This window comes from Chelonoidis abingdonii, chromosome 4, assembly GCF_003597395.2.
Source record: "Chelonoidis abingdonii isolate Lonesome George chromosome 4, CheloAbing_2.0, whole genome shotgun sequence".
Taxonomy (NCBI): Eukaryota; Metazoa; Chordata; order Testudines; family Testudinidae; genus Chelonoidis; species Chelonoidis abingdonii.
In genome coordinates this window covers 94126230-94144997 of record NC_133772.1, presented here as the reverse complement: position 1 = coordinate 94144997, position 18768 = coordinate 94126230, and the positions used below count along the sequence as shown (strand labels likewise).

General features: G+C 38.9%; 1 long non-coding RNA gene across 1 annotated transcript; it reads right to left on the bottom strand.

The window, feature by feature from the left end:
- Window positions 1–2852: 2852 nt before the first annotated feature.
- Window positions 2853–17963, bottom strand: LOC116826160 (uncharacterized). The gene is made up of 2 exons (XR_004374030.2): window positions 17792–17963; window positions 2853–3103 (listed from the first exon to the last, which is right to left on the bottom strand). It is a non-coding gene; the product is annotated as an uncharacterized LOC116826160 (long non-coding RNA).
- Between the last annotated feature and the right edge of the window lie 805 nt (window positions 17964–18768).

Here is an 18768-nt window from a genome sequence, read left to right as displayed (position 1 = left end):
AGGAATGAGTGACGACATTTACCCAGAACCACCCGTGACAATGATTTTTGCCCCATCAACCACTAGGCTCTCAACCCAGAATTCTAAGGGGAGGGGGAGACTGCAGGAACTATGGGATAGCTACGGAATAGCTACCCACAGTGCAACGCTCCGGAAATTGATGTTAGCCTTAGACCATGGACGCACACCGCCGAATTAATGTGCTTAGTGTGGCCGCGTGCACTCGACTTTATACAATCTGTTTATAAAACCGGTTTATGTAAAATCGGAATAATCCCATAGTGTAGGCATACCCTAAGAATTAGTTCTTGCTGGAGCTGGTTCAGTAGTTTTCACCTGTACTTTATATTGACTTCTACTTTTCTAACTACTGAACGTACAAGTAAGAAAAAGAACTAGCATATCTAGCTTTCTTGAATGTACACAAACAGAACATACACACAGATACTGTTTACATGCTTATATATGGGCTCACTTTGCAGAATTTTATCTCATAAAGTTTGGGGCCAACTGGAAAATTCAAATCCAGATTCAGATTTTAACACTTGAAAAACTTGAGTGTTTGAAACTAGGGTTCTGTTTTTTTCTCTTCACTAATTTCCACTTGGTATTGATCAGAATTGATTTTTCAGAAAAATATGAATTTCTTGGTTTGTTTGTACAACTCTTTGAATATATAAAACACTATGTAGTTGATAAGTATTACTATTATTTTATATTTCCATAGCATGTAACCTTTTGCAAAAGGCTTTGCTCACAAGACTTGTCTTTAAATGTTGCATAATTAATTGCTAGGGATGAGAGAACATTATGGTGTTTTGGCTTTGCAAAACCTCTAGATTTTTTTTTTTTAGTTTTGAGTTTCAAATTCCATTAAACTTTTGAGTTTTGCCAGACACTTTTTCTCTTAAATTAAACCACAGTTTTTCAGGGAAAAATATAATTGCTTCCTCACCCATGTATTTGTAGCTAAATGGAATCTTGTGTTATGCAAACAGTAGTGATTCTTGCCTGAAAGTTATTTTTGCCTTACTTGTAGAACTAACCAGAGACATGAAGTAGAGAGACCCATTTGCACTTGAAATCCTGAATGGAATGAGCTGAGTGGAACTGAAACCTCAAATGATTTTTTTCTTCCTAACTTCAAGTTCTAAATATAGAACTCTATTATTAAGAGGGTCCTAAACTTGACAAAACATGTTCTCCACTCTCTACTTTATATTTTGAATATGTTAGACAGAAACAGTGATGATAGATTTGATAGTCCATGGAAATGTTTGTAGCCCTTCACCCATAAGCTGATATCCAACTCAAGTAATTTCAGGACTGATGGATAAATGTGACGACTGATGCTTGCTACCTGGTAAACTACAACACTGCTTCTACACTGGTAAACTACAACAGTACTGAAAAATTTGATGCATTCTGTCTTATTCTGCTTTTGAAAAAGGTATGGAATGTTCCAGATTGGGAAATTAGCCTCACATGCACCATAGCACTCAGGGGTGCCTCCAGGCACCAGCGCAGCAAGCACATGCCTGGGGTGGCAAGCCAGGCGTGGGGGGGCGCGGCATGCTGGTCGCCATGAGGGCGGCAGCAAGGCAGCCTTTGGCGGTATTTCTGCAGGAGGTCTGCTGGTCCCGCAGCTTTGTTGGCAATTCAGCAGTGGGTACACCAAAGGTGTGGAACCGGCAGATCACCTGCAGAACTGCCGCTGAATCTGCGTGACTGGTGGACCTCCTGCAGAAATGCTGCCGAAGGCTACCTGACTGCCATGCTTGGGGCGGCAAAAAACATAGAGTGTCCCTGATAGTACCAGTACAGGTACACAACGGGGAAAGCACTGAGATGTCATGTGGCTATAAAAAATGATCTGCCCTCCCCTTAAGTCATTAGATAGTCCTATTGGTGGAGTCATGAAGTGAAAGGCTGTAAGCTCTTTTAAACCCAACTAGCTGCCTGAAAAGGATGTGGCTCCTAATTGACTTCTTTAGATATTTGCAGTGGAATATTTCTTCAGACACCTGTTGTAGTACTGTACAAAGACCTTGGTTATGTAGAGTTCTCTATCTTTCCTTGAATTTTTTCCCTCTTCCATTCCAGGTCCAGAACTCTTTCTAAAGAATCATTGCTGCAGGAAAGGAAATGATTAAAATTCCTCAGAGGCAAGGTAAATATTGGTTTTAAATGTAGGATCAGAATGAACTTAGATTTTACAACTTACAGGACTCATCATCCAACACTTTCCATAGTACCATTTCAGTTCCCCAGAAAGAATAATTGTAAGTAGAAATATATTATTTTGCCAGGAAATAACTGATTTTGAGTTATTAGATTCGAGCTGTAGCTGAGGCAGGGAGGACAGGACAGGAAGCATTCACAGTTCATTGTAAATTTGCCACAAGATTTTCCTAATCCTCCATTTCCCAAGGTAATGTAAATGATGGATTGCAGAAACTGAACTGCAGGTATAAAGCTGTGGGGCCCTCCCTTAAACAGTGATTTTTTTTTTCTCCTCCTGGTGAGCTGAGCTCACTGTGAGCAGAGGAATTTCATTCTAACCTCCCACAGATCAGTCTGAATGAATCATTTGCATAGTTATATTTTGAAATAGTTTTGTCTAGTTTCATATTAACCCTAGTAAATAGGATGCACGTTAGATATTAATTCAAGCTAAGGGATATGTTCTCTTCTTGTTAAGTGCACATAATTTCACTCATTACTAAACAAAGTCTGGCCTAGATCAAAATGCCTCTGAGCTTAGGGAAGTTCAGATGCGACCTTTGTGTTCATATACTCATTGAGAGAACAGTAGATTCACAATACACATAATAGAAAATTAAAACTGGAAAAAATAGTCTACAGTGTATTAATTCCTGGAGCTGGCTGAAAATTTTTCATCAAAACTTTTTTTTCAAAGGAATAGTAGGTTTTTGATTAAACAAAACTTTCCAAGTATCTGCTTTCAGGCCAAACGAAGAAAAAAAAACCATTTTGAAATGCTGCTGCAATGACTCATGGGAGTTGTAGTTCAGGTGCCTCAGGTCTTATTCTTCTCTGTAGGTTGGGTTCCTCAGCCAGTCTATCTCCAATATTTGTTTTTCTGTGGGGAAAAAAACACATTGCCTGACCAGCACTATTAGTTACCAGTGGCCTTTCATGTCTAATTTACCAGTTCAAATTCCACCCTGGTCAGCAGTAACTGAAAGATGTTAACACCTAATAGTTGTCAGGTGACTTTTGTGCAATGGGTTTGTTGATCCAGTTAGAAGTGGACAGCTGCTATCATGAACATCCTTCTCTATGCAATTAATATTTGATAGCAGTTTTAGCAGAGAAGTCTGGGACAATGGACCATGGAGACCAAACTAACTTCTCATCTAACTTCTCATCTTCTCATCCTCATCCCTCTAGGCCAGGGATGAGGTATATTAGTGGAACAATGTGAAGGGGTGTTCACTGCTGCTGCCTGTGCTGTATCTGATCTATGGAAAAATAAACACCTTCATTCTTCAGGTTCTGACAAATCAGCACTTTTTAAAATGTGTTATTACACTCACAGAAAAAGTTTTAAATAAAAGTGGTGACTAACAGACGTATTGGAGCATGAACTTTCATGGGTGCATACCCACTTCGTCGGATGCACGTAAAAAATTTCCACTACATCCATCCGACGAAGTGAGTATTCACCCACGAAAGCTCATGCTCCAATACGTCTGTCAGTCTATAAGGTGCCACAGAACTCTTTGCTCCCTCTAGGTTGTATTTCCCTAGTTTGTTTATGAGAAGGTCATGCGAGACAGAATCAAAAGCCTTACAAAGTCAAGATATACCACATCTACCGCTTCCCCCCTATCCACAAGGCTTGTTACCTTGTCAAAGAAAGCTATCAGATTGGTTTGACATGATTTGTTCTTGACAAATCCATGCTGACTGTTATTTATCACCTTATTCTCTTTTAGGTGTTTGCAAATTGATTGCTTAATTATTTGCTCCATTATTTTTACGGGTACAGAAGTTAAGCTGACTAGTGTGTAATTTCCTGGGTTGTCCTTATTTCCCTTTTTATAGATGAGCACTATATTTGCCCTTTTCCAGTCTTCTAGAATGTCTCCCATCTTCCATGACTTTTCAAAGCTAATTGCTAATGGCTCAGATATCCCATCAGTCAGCTCCTTGAGTATTCTAGGATGTATTTCATCATGCCATGGTGATTTGAAGATAGCTTAGTGAAGTGACTTGTGTAGTTTTGTCTTAGCTGTAACTAGTATATGGATTTACTCCTTTTTGAATGAAAAGAAGAGTTGGATCTTTTTTCTAAGGAAATAACATGCGATTAGAGGAAGGAGATGCATCTCCAATATAATCTTCATGAAATAATATTTTTTTTCCTGGGCAGTAAAATTCATGCTAAAATATTTGCACTTGAAAAGCAAGAGGAAAATAAAGTAAGGAACCTAAGGCTCTCCAGCTTTTCTTGGAGCTTGCGGAGGGGTGTGATTTTTTTTTTTTAAATTGCATCTCAGCTACCTCATTTATCCGATTTATTTCTGCAACATTTTCCACTTCCTTCAGCTGAAAATAATTAATCAATCCTCAGCTCAATTTACTGTTTACCCAAAATTCAATGTGAATGAAAGCATCTGGATCTCCATAACTCACACATCCTCATGCTTTCCCAGTCTGCATATGATGTGGGTGTTTTTTTTTATGCCACTTTTCAGTTTATTTTGTTTAGAGGCACTAATTCCTTAAGAAAAAAAAAGTGACTTTAGGGCTAATAAATAGTACCAGATCAAAAGCACTAGAGGTTGGTATTCTATGTTTATCCACATATAGGTATGTACATCAGCAATGCAAGCTTCTACCTTCTCTTCAACCCTTATTGAGATGGACAGTTTCTAGGCATGAGTTCCTTTCCTATGCTCAGTCAGTCTTCTTGGTCGCTTTGTCACTGCCAACAAAGGTGCTAACTGTGATGAGAATACCTGTGTACTAGAAGTTATGTTAAGACCATACACTCATTTCTCAGAACTGTTTTATCCAAGGACCTCAAAGCACTTAATTGTGCTTTTATCAATGGCATGTTTTTATAGATGAGGGAGCAGAGGCAAACATATTGTGAGTTGCCTAAAGTGACATAGTGGATCTATTCAAAATTGGGAGTAGACTTCCAATCCCTGTTGTGGTCCCTAGCCGACTTCATTGCTCAAACAACCTTTACATGGTAACAATTTCAGTTACTTCTAACCTGGACTGGATTGACCAAGGAATGATAGACTCTGTACCCTGTTGCCTTTTTGCTGAGTTATCTAGTTACTTATACCAAGGAAACAAAAAAAGTTGAGACCTCTGAGTTGCCATTATTTGTGCTGCTTAAATTCGTTGGCCTAGCATTTAAGGTATAACAACATGGCTGCTAATCTCCTCCATGATACTGTTTTTATGATGGAGGCACTAGACTAGGAGACCCAAGATTGATTACCCAGCTCTTACTGAGTTTGCATGATTTTAGCCAGATTGTTTAATCTCCCTGTGCCTCAGATCCTCATCTCTAAAATAGGAAAATTAACTCATTTTCTCTGGGTAAATTCTTATATCTATGTGTGACGGTGCTGCCCGTGGGAGCCAGCTGAGGTCACTCAATCAGGGTGAACTGCAAACAAAACAGGGCAGACAAATCCCAAATGCTGGTGGTTATTCCACTACTTAGATTTACCAAGCCAGCACAAAACAGCTTCTATAGTACCCTACTAATTACTTAGAAATTTAAACCACGGAGTTCCCTTAAAGTGCCCAGCCTCAGGCCTCCGTCCAGACACACTTGTCGAACATATGATGATGATTTCTGAAAATCTTATCTCATCATATAAAAGAAAAGGTTCTTCCAATCCCAAAGGATCAGCCACAGACCCAGGTCCAATTATAACTTAGATCTTACCCAAAATACGTGCTATAGCCAATTCTTATTAACTAAGCTAAAATTTATTAGAAAAAGAAAAGAGTGAGTGTTGGTTAAAAGATCAATACACATACAGATTTGAATTCAATTCTTGAGGTTCAGATACACAGTAGAGGTGAGCCTGTAGTTGCCAAAAGTCCTGTTAGAAATAGTCCATAGGTTATAATCCAATGTCCATATTCAGGGTGGCTCCAGTCAATGACTGGGGATCTCAATCCTTGTGGCTTAAGGTTTCCCCCTCTTGAAACCCAAAGCAGATCTGAGATGAAGAAGGATCATGTCCCAGGCTTCTTATACATTTCCAGCAGCCTTTCGGCCTGAGAAAACAATGGGCTTAACTCCTTCTCCCAAACATCCTGGCAATTAGCACAGAGTAATTTATCCATTAAACAGTTCAGATACAGGTTACCACAACCTTCAAAGAGACACATAGACAATGGTACTATTTCACTCAAGTATCATCTTAAATGTTAATATTCCTTTTTCAATCTTTGAATTAAAATTACAGCAATAGACAAGACTTGTTTGCTTACATCACAAGACCTGAGCAAACACCTCCCCTTCTACCTCTAACAATGCAGACTTGCATTTCAAAGCTCTATTCATTTACATATCTTGCTAACCAGTTCTTAAGGTTCACTCATGGGTTAGGTCAGTCGGTGAGGTGAGTTAATTAACTCTTTCTGGCCCGGTCACCTTTCAATGAGATATTATATTATACTCACGACGTCACACTATGACTATCAGATGTTCTCAAAAAGCTGTTGCAAAGATGTAGTCACATATTACTCTGTGTATGATATAAAGTCCGTGCTACTTATCAGATGTCAGAATGATAGTGATACCACTTAATGGTATTAATTATTTTTAAAAAATGGTTTTTCAGTCAATGGGTAGTTTGGAGTTCTGCCAATTTTGCTCATTTTTGGAGTAGAGAAATAGTCTTCAGTAATTATTTTAATATTCTGAAACTTTCCCTACTTTTCTTTACTTCTATTCCTATTCCTAAGAAGCAACCACTGGAAGGATGGGAGGGGGCTAGGAGGGGACATATTCCCTTGAAGTTTTAACTATGCCACTGATATCCACTTCAGACAGGTTTGAGGAATCTTGTATTTTCACTTCTGGTGTCCCCAAAGCTCCTCCTTCAAATAATTTTGAAGTTGCACCTCTGCCAGGAAGGGGTCTCTTTCTGATTCTTCAAATAGCCAACAAAATTGAGACAGGTGTAGCTGGGAATCTATGCCGACATTAGTACCAACATAGTCCCGTAGGTGGCACCAACACACAGTTAAAATTAAAGGAAAACATTCCCTGAACCTTACTATGTAATATAGGTCATTTTAGAAGCAGTATTTTCATAAGGGGTTCTTCAGTACACAGAGTCCAGTGTGCAGACTGTTTGTCTAGGACTCCAGTGAGCAGTGCCAGTGAAAGTCTAAAGATTCCAACTTTGGAGCTGCTGCCTGAAGATTGTTTGTGCTGAGGTCAATAACTATGCCCCTCCCTCCCCCCTTTCCATTGTCTGTCCTGGGTAATAGTTTTTAAGGTTGGCTGATGTTGGCAAACTCCGGAAAAATTTCTTGGGCTGTACATTCAGAATGCACAAGAACCTGAATTAATCTGAAAATATTTCTTCTTCCAAATATTCCAAAGAAAATCCACCAAATGTAATTTAAAATGATCATCTAAATATTAATTGAATAAAAATAAACATAAAATACTCTCCCTTTCATCCAGCCCCCCAAATAACCAACAAGAAACAAATTTAACTAATCAGCTCATCAATCCACTCACTATGGGAACATGTCTCCTCCTTCCAAAGCATTTCTAGCTTCCCATGCATTCACAGATGTCTTCACAGATTTCACAGAACCCCATGCATTCACAGATTTTGTCATTTTTTGTTGTGTTCTTTCTCTGACTTGTGGCCTGATCCTGGCAGGTGCCAAGCAAGTCAGTTTATGAGAGCCATCAGCCCTTAGCTCCTACTGATGTTAATGGAAGTTGAGGGAGTTCAGGATCAAATCATTCCATTTTAAGTTCCAAGGGGCAGGAATAGGGATTTCTTCTTCTTGTGGAGTTCTACGTGCAGCTATGTTTTTACATCAATATGTATTAATAAAAGTAATAGTATTCATCTAAAGCTAAGTATGGCTGGTATTTCCATTAGTGTTTACTGTTTTTCTTTGCCTTTTAATTCCACAGGCCTTGAAATGCTATTTGATTTAGGGATTTTGCTTTTAAAATGAGAACTGGCCATCTGTGGTATTTCCGCCATCTTGGTTTTGAAATACCACGGGAACACTAGATCTGTGTTTCTGCTGTGTAAATGAATCCCTAAGGTAATAGAAAATCTTCTGAAAAATGTAAATGAAATATTTGAAATACAATTATTAGACCCTGTCTCCCCACTAAAAGCCACATGTAACTTTTTTATTGAAATGATTTTTTTCTTTTTAAATGCAATTTTTCTTTAGCAATATACCAGAAAATTAAAGTGTGATCATTGGAGGTTTTTGGGGCAAGGAAACCTGCGATTTAAGTTTTTAAAAATGTTTCCTAAGCACACCCAGAAGTTACAAGAGCCAGACTGAATTTGCAAATGGATGAAGTTCCATTATACTTGCAGTATTTCAGTAACAAATTTTATGCTGACTATGTGGCTCAGGATTTGGGATGCTGGGATACCCCCATGGAAATATTGATACCTTCAAACTTGGATGTACTTGACTGACCCTGGGGAGAAGCTCACTTAGAAAACAAATATTCAGATCCTATGATGAGGGCCACTGAAATGCCTATGAATAAAAGAAAATGGAGATATTTGGCAAAAGCCCTTTCACTTTACAGTGTCAGCAATGGTGTATCTCTTGCTATCATTCCCAGAGTTCTGCTCAGAGAGAGAGAGAGAACTTTTCCAGATGTAATGTGACTGCACATATTACATTGGATATTCTAAGGGCCAATCCTGCTCTCATTGAAGATCATGCCAACTTTTTCAAATGCGTCTAAAGAGAGTGGGCTTAGACTCTAGAGCTTCTGGGATTTGCACCACAATAGGACACTGGATGGGCATTGCATATATATAAATACTGGGTACTGAAATACCTGCACATTCTTAGCTCAGGATTAGAAGAAATAATCACTTGTGATGTCTGTCTGTACACACCCCACAAGAAGTCTGTGCCAGAGCTTGGACTACAACACAGATCTCAGATCTAGTCCTGTTCCTTACACATAAGACCATCTTTGTTTTCCCTGAAATCCTTTCTGGTAGGCTCAGCAGCTAGGTAAATGTGTTCCACTTTCCCAGCATCATTATGTGTTTGTTTATAAGCTCTTCTGAGCCTGGGCAGTACTTTTAATGTGTAAAGCTCACATGTTGTAAACATTAAAGTGTTTGTAAAAGATCATGCAATTGGGCCATGATCATGAGTAAGGCCTCTTTGGGACTAGTGCAATACAAATAATCATCACCATTATATTGGTCACTGAATTGGCCAGGAGACTGAACTGTCTTCTTGGTTATAGTGATGGTTCTTCCAGAGTAAAATTGAAGCACATTATTAGGTATGGGGAATCTCTCACTGCCTCTTCTGGAAAGAGGCTTTCTCCAGGGCTGTTGAGCCAGCATATTTTCCCAGCTCTACATGAAATTCATTTTAAACGTTACTTGTCATACCAAAGCTGACAATTTAAAGACACCATCATGAAGAGAGCTGCCTTTCACAGTTACATTAAATAACCCAAAGCTTGTATTTATTTTATGGATTTATTCCTATTGAACCATGTAATCGCCTGCATAACAGTGTTATTTCAATAGCATCCAAAATGTGTTATGTGCTCCGCAGACATAAGTAAATATGGCCTCAAGGAGCTTATAAACTAGCAATTGTTAGACTGCATGTGAAATTTTGTCTTCCACGGGGAGTTGCTAAAATCCTCAGTTAATCAAATGATCTGATTGTTTTGGACAGAGGTTGCTGGATGAATTGTAATCAATGAGAAAAAATCACAGCTTTCCATGGAGGGAGAAATGTGGTGTTGAAAAGGAGGGAAGTGTGAGACATAGAACTATAAGCATTGTAACACTCATATCACCTGGGCATTTGAAGGGATAGTCTATTTTTTCCCTCTCAGCATTGTACATTTGCTTTGAAAAACATGCCAAAAGGTGGGAATAAATTCTGTCCCTTCTCCAAGTGCTGAGGATCCTCTTTCATGAGACCCAATATGATTCTGCTCTTTGTACATGTAGGGACAAAGATTTGAGTCACCTGCGCAAGCTGCAGCGGAGGTATACTACTGAGGTGTTGGAGAGGGAACAAGATCTAGTGATTTGATATAGGGAGTTGGAGTCAAGCACATTTGCGTTCTTGATGCTCCATTACATACATTAGGCAAGTCATTTGGTCTTGCTTCTGATTTTACACTGCTTTACAGCACTGTAATTCTATTACTGACTTCAGTGGAGTTACTCCTGGTTTATACTAGAGAAATTGGAATCATGATCAAGTGCTCTGTATCTGTTTCTCCGTGTGCAATATTGGTATGTCAATACTAGAAGTAGGCTTGAAGTCATGTCTGAATACGCCAAACTCTAGGGATGAATCTAAACTTTGTAGCACAGATGTAACTCTAATTAGGACTAACTTCTTTTTATCACCTGGGTGTTGTGGTTGGTATTAATTAATCTTTCCCAGACTTTTTGAGGCTGTAAGTTCTATATGCCAGAAGTATTGTACTAGCTAAAATGAACTGTAACCCCAAGGCACCTTCAATCAACATCATTCCTTTTTGAACTGATTTTGTGGAACTGCTGTGAAAACAAGTTGTTTTCTGTGAGTGTCTCAGATGCAAAAAGCAGCAGGATTGGCATCCATACATGCCATGCCAGGGACTGCGGCCTTTTCCAATAACAAGGTTACATTGTGTTTGTAGTTTTAGAAGTTAATATATAGAATAAATGATAGACTCTGAAGTACAAAGACCTATATATACTGTACATTGAATGTTCTAATGACATCATAATTAGCTACGAGAACAAAGTTCAAGGTCTTTCTGTTGTCACCAGAACCTCATATGATTATAGTCTTGTTCACAGTCTCTTCCTGTTTCATGTATTCTTTTTTCCCCCTTTTTTTTAATATAATACATGGATCTGGTTAGCAATTTTAGTGGAAAACAGTTTTTTTAATAGAGAAATATTATGTTGCAACTAAACATTCTAACTATATTATCTGTTTTTATAGAAAGGATTAGCTAATCCTAATAGAAATCAAATGTGCTTGACTGAATATGACAGTTCTGTCTACAAGGAATTAGTGTCTCAACATGGTCTCTTGTGTGGCCCAGTCCCACTGACTACAGAGGAAGTTCGGGGTATGCAAAGACTGCAAGTATCAGGACTCAGAGTCAGATTCAGCCCCTACCTCCTCTTCTTCTTTTTGCCCCAGCAGTGGAACTGGTATAGTTCTATTATGCAAAGGAAAGATGACTAGATTTGGGAAGCTTGACACGAGGTTATGTACTTAATGCATGGTGTAGAGCCAGGTCTTTGAACACTCCCTGTGTACAAGGGGCTGATGGGAGCAAGGCACAGGCCAGATGGATGTGCAGAGCTCAAAGTAGAAGAGATTCAGGTCATTGGGTCGAAGCAGCCATCATGGAGCAGATCTGTTGCTGGGGATGCTGGTTCCCTGGATTTGGTCTTTAATGAGCATGTCTACATGTTTATAGTTCAAAGGCATCAAACTACCTCTGGGAACTACAAAGTGCTTATAATGTCACAGCTAACTCTTTTTGACCTATGCTTCCAATTCAAGTTGCTAACATTGATTTTAAAGAAGGATTTGTAGAATGTTCCTCATTTCACTGTGTAAAAGCGTTTCAAGTTTTGGACCCCTCCCTTGTCAAACTTGCAAATATCTTCAGTGCACCAAAGCAACTGTTTGATTCTCCTCCCTGGAAAGGAATCTCTGCAATGGCTTAACTCATTCATTTTATGCCTATCCCACCTTCTATCAACCAACTTGTGAGTAAGTTTTGTGTTTCAGATTACTGGAAGCCTTATGTTTAATACTCTCAGAAACAAAAAATTTAGAGAAGGAAAGACCTACTAAGTCCTGTATTCTAGCCCACTTCCAGTGTAGAATGTTTCTTATAGCACATTTTCTAGTGCCCGTTCCTATCTCACTGTCAGTGTAAAGAGAGAGCATTTTTACCAGATACATCCCAAATAGTTGTCCAAATTTCAATACAACTGAGTCCAAAACTTTAATTGTGACTTGGCCAAATTATAGTTGTGCCTAATCCGGTGCCAGCTATGAAGACTATCTCTTTGACCAATTTCTACTGCATATATGGCCATTGGGACAGTAACTGTTGGTCAGTTACAGTGGTCTGAGTTTCAGATTGGTAGCTGAATGACAGACGCATGCCCACACTGCAAACAAACCAAAATTTAGGCATGAAAGCAAATTATCAAGCCCAGCTTCTGCACTACATGTTTGAGATACTGTGGACACACTTAAAAGTTCATTCTATCTTTAAAGATAGTACTGGTTCCTGTAGTGTATTCCCCATTGAAGTACATGAAACATGCCAGGAATCAGTAATACCTCTAATACTGGAATGAACTTTTTAAATGTGCCTACTTTAAAATGTGCCCACTGTTTTATCCTAACAAACGTAAGAACTGCACCCCATCTTTTAAACATCCATTTCATGTCTATTTTAACTTTACAATCTCCTTGTAATACCTGCTGCTTTGTGCCCTGAGTGACTCATGATTTTGAAAGACAGAGGAACCTGCCTAATGCTGTACGCACATTTAAAAAAACAGCACATGATTTTAGCAGGCAGATTTATAAAAAACAACAGCTTGAGTATAATTATCACCTCTTGTCCTTTGCCTTCTGTGTTTCCACTTCTGTGAGATGGGAGACTAGAAAGAAGAATTGTACTGAGGACCAAAGCTGTGAGTGCCACTGTTGAAACAGGTTAAGAATTTGAGATGTGAAATGGAACATAAGAGCTTCAGTCAGAGTCTACCAAAAATTACTCTTTTTTTGTCTCTTTCATTAGGCTCAAAACTGCCACTGTGAGTGCTACAGGTATCCATAGGTATCCATTCTCTTCCACGGTATTGAAAATGAGACTAGTGGAGATCATGCCTAATGAGACTGCATGGATTTAGAAGGGAGAGATGATATCATTTTAACAGAGAAGTGGAAAACCACCAATTGCATGGGAGCTAGAAGTGTTCCAGTATTTTAAACCTTTCTTCTTATTATTTATCTTACTGTGATTTAGTTATCCATTCAGGGAGGGTAATATCCCAGAGGTACACTGAGGGGCACATCTCTGTGATATTACCCTTACTGAATGGTTAGCTTGATCAAAAGGGTAGTTAAAAGAAATCAGGCAGGAAAGGTTAAACAATGGCCTGGATAAGGAACATTCCTTCAAACAATAGGATCTGCCCTTCTCTGGCTCTGTGTATCTTTCAGAAAAATAATTCATGCTTTGTTTTGGGGAGCTGCTTCTGTGGTCACTGCACATTGTTCCTGTCCACAAGCTCCCGAATGAGAAATTTTGTGGGTGCCAAGGCCATTGGGCTTGCTAAGCAAAGATGTTGGAAACCAGGCAGCAATGGCTCCAGGAACCAGCACTCCAAGCGCATGCCTGGGGTGGCAAGCCGCGGAGGGTGCCCTGCTGGTTCTTGCGAGGGTGGCAGTCAGGCAACCATCAGTGGCTTGCCTGCGGAAGGTCCGCTGGTCCTGTGGATTTGGTGGCAATTCGGCAGTGGGTACACTGAAGCCGCAGGACCAGTGGACCTCCCACAGGCAAGCCCCCAAAGGCATCCTGCCTGTTGTGCTTGGGGCGGCAAAAAAGCTAGAACTGCCCCTGCAATTAGGGGCGGTGTAACCCAGAGACCCAATCAGAGAGTGGTTGGATTGCTATAGCCCACCCCAAAGTGAAGTGGAGTCAGGGGCCAGAAAGGGTCTACTTGTGGTCCTCAGAAAGGGCAGCCCACCCAAGGATTATGATACCCTGTCTTAAACAATCGCTTGTTTCAGATAAAATGGAACCCAGATGTGCAATAATCTCTGCTTTTTCTAAACAAAATCCAGACTGAGGTTTGGTAAACCAAAGCCACACTCTGTTTTGCCCATCTTTATTTGGAATGGCCAATAAAATGAAATAAGCCAAACTCAGAACTGTTTTTGAGCAACTGCTTCACCTTTCCCTAAGCCACAGTGGTTTGAACTAAATGAAACCTGAATCCACAACCACCTCAGCTTTGGGTTTGGTTTTGTAAAATACAAACCCAACCCAAATCATTATTAAAATCACTGCAAAGAAGGCACTGCTTTTGTTTTTTATGGCATAAGTACTGCTGCACTACTCAGTACCAACTTCAGCAATTTGTCTTACAGCAGTATATTTAGAATGTCTGTTGTTACTCTGATGGGGGCAAAAAGTTCGTGCTACTGGTGGCAAGTGTCATCACAGCCTAAGATTTAGATCAAAAGTACAAAATGAAGTATAGCATACTCATGTTTCAAATCATGGTACTGAAATTAAATGCGTTCATGATTTATGATAAACATTCCCTGAGGAAATAGTAAATACAAGTCCACATGTCAGAAAATGATACTGTAACAGGATATCTTCCTCCACTAGGTAGAAGAGCATTGTTAACCACTAGACCACATGTCTGTGAAGTAATCTTTGTAAAGATTCTAATACCTTACCTATTATATGGTACTGTATCTATTCTAGCTGAATGAGAAAAGAGGTGGACACCACTTTTCTTACCTTTCTTAGAAGAGCTGTCTTCTTGAAACTATGTTGCAAGAATATTTTTATCTCATTTTTGGTGGGGTTTCAGAGAGTGAGTTTCTTTAATCTTGAGTTGAGTTGTATTTTTGTTAAAATGAACTGCTTTGATCAATTAGCACAGGTACTTAATTGATATAAGTCACAATGGAAATCTTTCTGTGGAATCGGAATGAATTGTAATTAATTCCTTAGAGTTCTCTCCAAATGAAAGCGCATATCCATTTCATCTTGCAAAGCTCATCTAGGATTATTAGAAAGATTCTTAATGGTAGAAATTTCTCCCAAGGTTAATGGAGCTTGTCTTGTTTCCTGTCCATTAGACAGCGCCTCACTTCTATGAGGCCCTCTTCACCGTTTCTGAATTAAGCCATGGCTTTGCACAGTAGACCGTAATCTCTGATGTGGAATTTTGTCAAGTGTTTTCTGAAAATCCAAGTATACAATGTTCACAGCATTCCCCATGTTTGTACTGGCAGTAGCATGCTCAAATAATTCTAACAAGTAAGTGAGGCATGACCTTCCCTTCCTGCAACTATGTTGTCTATCCTTAATTCAAGTTGTGGTTTTCCGACCATTCCTCCATTTGATCTTTTAAAACCATTTCCAAGACTTTTCCCACAACCAATGCAAAACTGTAATAATTAGTCTATAATTTCCTGGTGTGCTGTATCTATACATTCTAAAAATGGCCTTGTGTTGGCTACATGCTGTGCTTTCACGTGTTCTTTTCAGTTATCTGTTAAAGCTTTCAGTTCCTCCCAGTGTTTCTGCAGCACTAACTTTTATTAGGCAGTGAGCTACTTGTGTCTTATCAGTCATACGAGTCTGAGAACTGTGCAGTGAAATGTTAAGGAGAAGGCAAAGACAAAATGCTTAGATAATGAGTAAATTTTCATTGAAGAATACAAGAATTAATATCAAGTAGGTTCTGAAAGATCCTGAATATTGTGATGAAAATTTACATCCATTCAGAGCTGGATGAAACATCCAAAATTTTGCTTCCTAGATTATTGAGGTTCAACCAATTCTTGGTCCTGGTGAAATCTATGGGCGTCTTACTCCAACAGATACAGAATTTGCCCAATTGAAACTAAAGATTTCAACAAAAAATTCACAAATCAAACCTTAGAAGAAAGTGTCCTTTTGATTCCTACTTCTTTCCCCCTTTATTCAGTAGAAATATTGCACAAGCCTGGCAGAGCTCATAGGTCCAAGCCTACAGCAAATTCAAGAAACAATGCTCATTTTGGAGGAAGATCCATTTAGCTGGTTAAAAAGGAGGCATGTGAATGTAAACAAATAATCATTTTTGGCATAACAGTCATTCAGCAATGGACAGGAGTGTGGGGACACATCTTTGTCACTTCGTTATCCAGCCATTATGTTTCCTTTTACCAGTTCTCTCTGCACAAGATGTCTAAGCACAGAATATGAGTGACACACTTTTAAGTTTCATCTTTGTATACTGTTGACACAGAAGTGCTTTCTTTCAAAACTGGCCTCTAAGTCATTACTTTAGTAATACTAAATACCATCATTTTTCATTTGCTGTAATTCTTATTAACATGTTGCAGTAAACTTCAAGGAAAGAGTAAAAGTCATTAGTCTTGAAGAGGTGTATCCTCCTCAGATTGCTGTGTAGGTACCAGTTCTGGCCAAGAGATGGTCATTGATATAATATCAGATGTATATGTAAGAAGAGGATATGGCAAACAGGAAAGCATATAGATGAAAAGTGGCTAAAAGTTTTGACTTGTCTTCATCTGTAGACAAGGTGTCTAGCACCAGCTTCGCTGCCTAAAAATTCAGGAAGACAGCACGGCTTTGTTTTATACTGTGCTACAGGTTTTATTTGCAACCATCAGAGCTAATATATAGTACCTTGTATAGATTAAATTGTGATTAGAGATTGCTTTTGTTTCAGTATACGCTGTCTATGGATATTATATACACTATAGAGTGCTGATTTCTTTTCAGTTCAGTGAGCAGTAGTAGATTTCCATTGCCCAATGGCCTTTTTCTTTTTCTAGCACTGACATTGTAGTAGAATGATATTTTTGAAATCAGTGGGTCTGCTGATCTGACTCTGGCTGCTTTAGAGACTGAATGATGGCTATTAGCTTTGAACAATTTTCTGATTTGTAGAAAGAGACTTTGGTATAGACACAAGTTAAAGAAAGAAAGTCACTTATAAAAACAGGTGGAATTAAGGTTGCTCATAGCAGTGCCTTCTGCTCCCAAAAGCTTCTGGAAAGTGAGACTTGAAAATCAGGGAATGATGAGTTATGGTGCTGCCATATATTTTATAAAAAATACTTTAGCTTTAAGAGAAACAATAAGACAGAAATTTAAGAAAACCAGGAAATGCACAGTTAAGATAATGCTTCCCACAAATCATGCCAAGTCAACCTTAATTCTGTCCCTTCATTGTGTCATGAGCAGAGCTGGGAAAATTTTTTTGTTCAAAACTTTTTGGCAAAAAATACAGGTTTGGTGATAATGAAACATTTTACGACTCATGTGAGTTTCATTAAATTGTTCATGTGGAAAGCCATACAACAAAAACCATCTAAAAAGTTGAAATGAAACATTTTGACTTTTCTGTTTGCAAGGATTTCTTGTTTAGAAACTACCTCCAGTTCTATCTTTAAAAAATTCCACGCTCTTTAAAATCAAAGTGAAACCTTTAATTTTGGGGACTCTTTGGCTTGCCAACAACTTAGTTTTAGATTTGACCTGAAACATTTTTTTTAAGTGAAAATGTATTTTCACAGCTCTAATCATGATGGACTCCTCTTCAGAGTACCTTTATCCCTCCATAACAAACATAGCATTAATAGCGATGTCTCTTACAACAGGGTCCACTATATTACAAAGTACAAACAGTATGAAGCAAGTGCTTCAAGTAGCCACTTTCTATATGTCTGGGCACATCATGCTCAGGAACAATATTCCAAAAATATAATCCCTTGTACTCACAGTCACTGCTCCACAATCTTACGTTTTTGGCTTCAGAAGGGTATCTTTGGAAACATGTATAATGACTTTCCTTTCTGGAAGAATACCAGTAGTGGACAATCTCTGAAATTCAACTTTCACAGGGAAATAGGTCTCCAGATCTGGCGGTTGTCAGTCTGCCTAGAACAAATGTGTTTTTGAAAGTCTGGATCAAGAGGAGGGGACACATGACTGGAGGTGACTGATAAACAGCATGAGAATTTGGCTGAACTCTATCTACATGACACAGTTGCTGCAGTTGAAAACAACAGATGAGAGAGAGTCCTTGGGCCAAATCATGCAGTTTTAGGCAGACCTAATGCAGACTGAAGACCAACAAAAATCAGGAAGAGATTTGTCTGAATAAGAACTGCAGGATTTGATCTCTTAAGAGAGATCTTAGGTTCCAGAGGAGTTTTATACCCTAGGACTCTCCCATTATTGTGCTACTAGCTACATGTTGGTAGTATGGTGTTTAACAGTAGAAAAATAATTAGAACAGAGCTTTGTATATCACATTCTATGATCAGCCGTTTGTTTTTTTACTTGCAATGAAACAGGAACCAAAGAAAAGCAAAACGCATATCAAAAATAGCTAATATTTTGGCAAAGTAAAAAATCTTTCTTCTTTTTGTGATTAAAACTCATAGTTGTGCATATGATGTGTGCTGGCCATTTGCTATTGCAAGTTTTCATAGACTCATAGACTCATAGGTCAGAAGGGACCAATATGATCATCTAGTCTGACCTCCTGCACAAAGCAGGCCACAGAACCCTACCCATCCACTTCTATAACAAACCCCTAATCTATGTCCGAGTTATTGAAGTCTTCAAATTGTGGTTTGAAGACCTCAAGCAGAGAATCCACCAGCAAGTGACCCATGCCTCATGCTGCAGGAGAAGGCAAAAAACCTCCAGAGCGTCAGCCAATCTGCCCTGGAGGAAAATTCCTTCCTGAC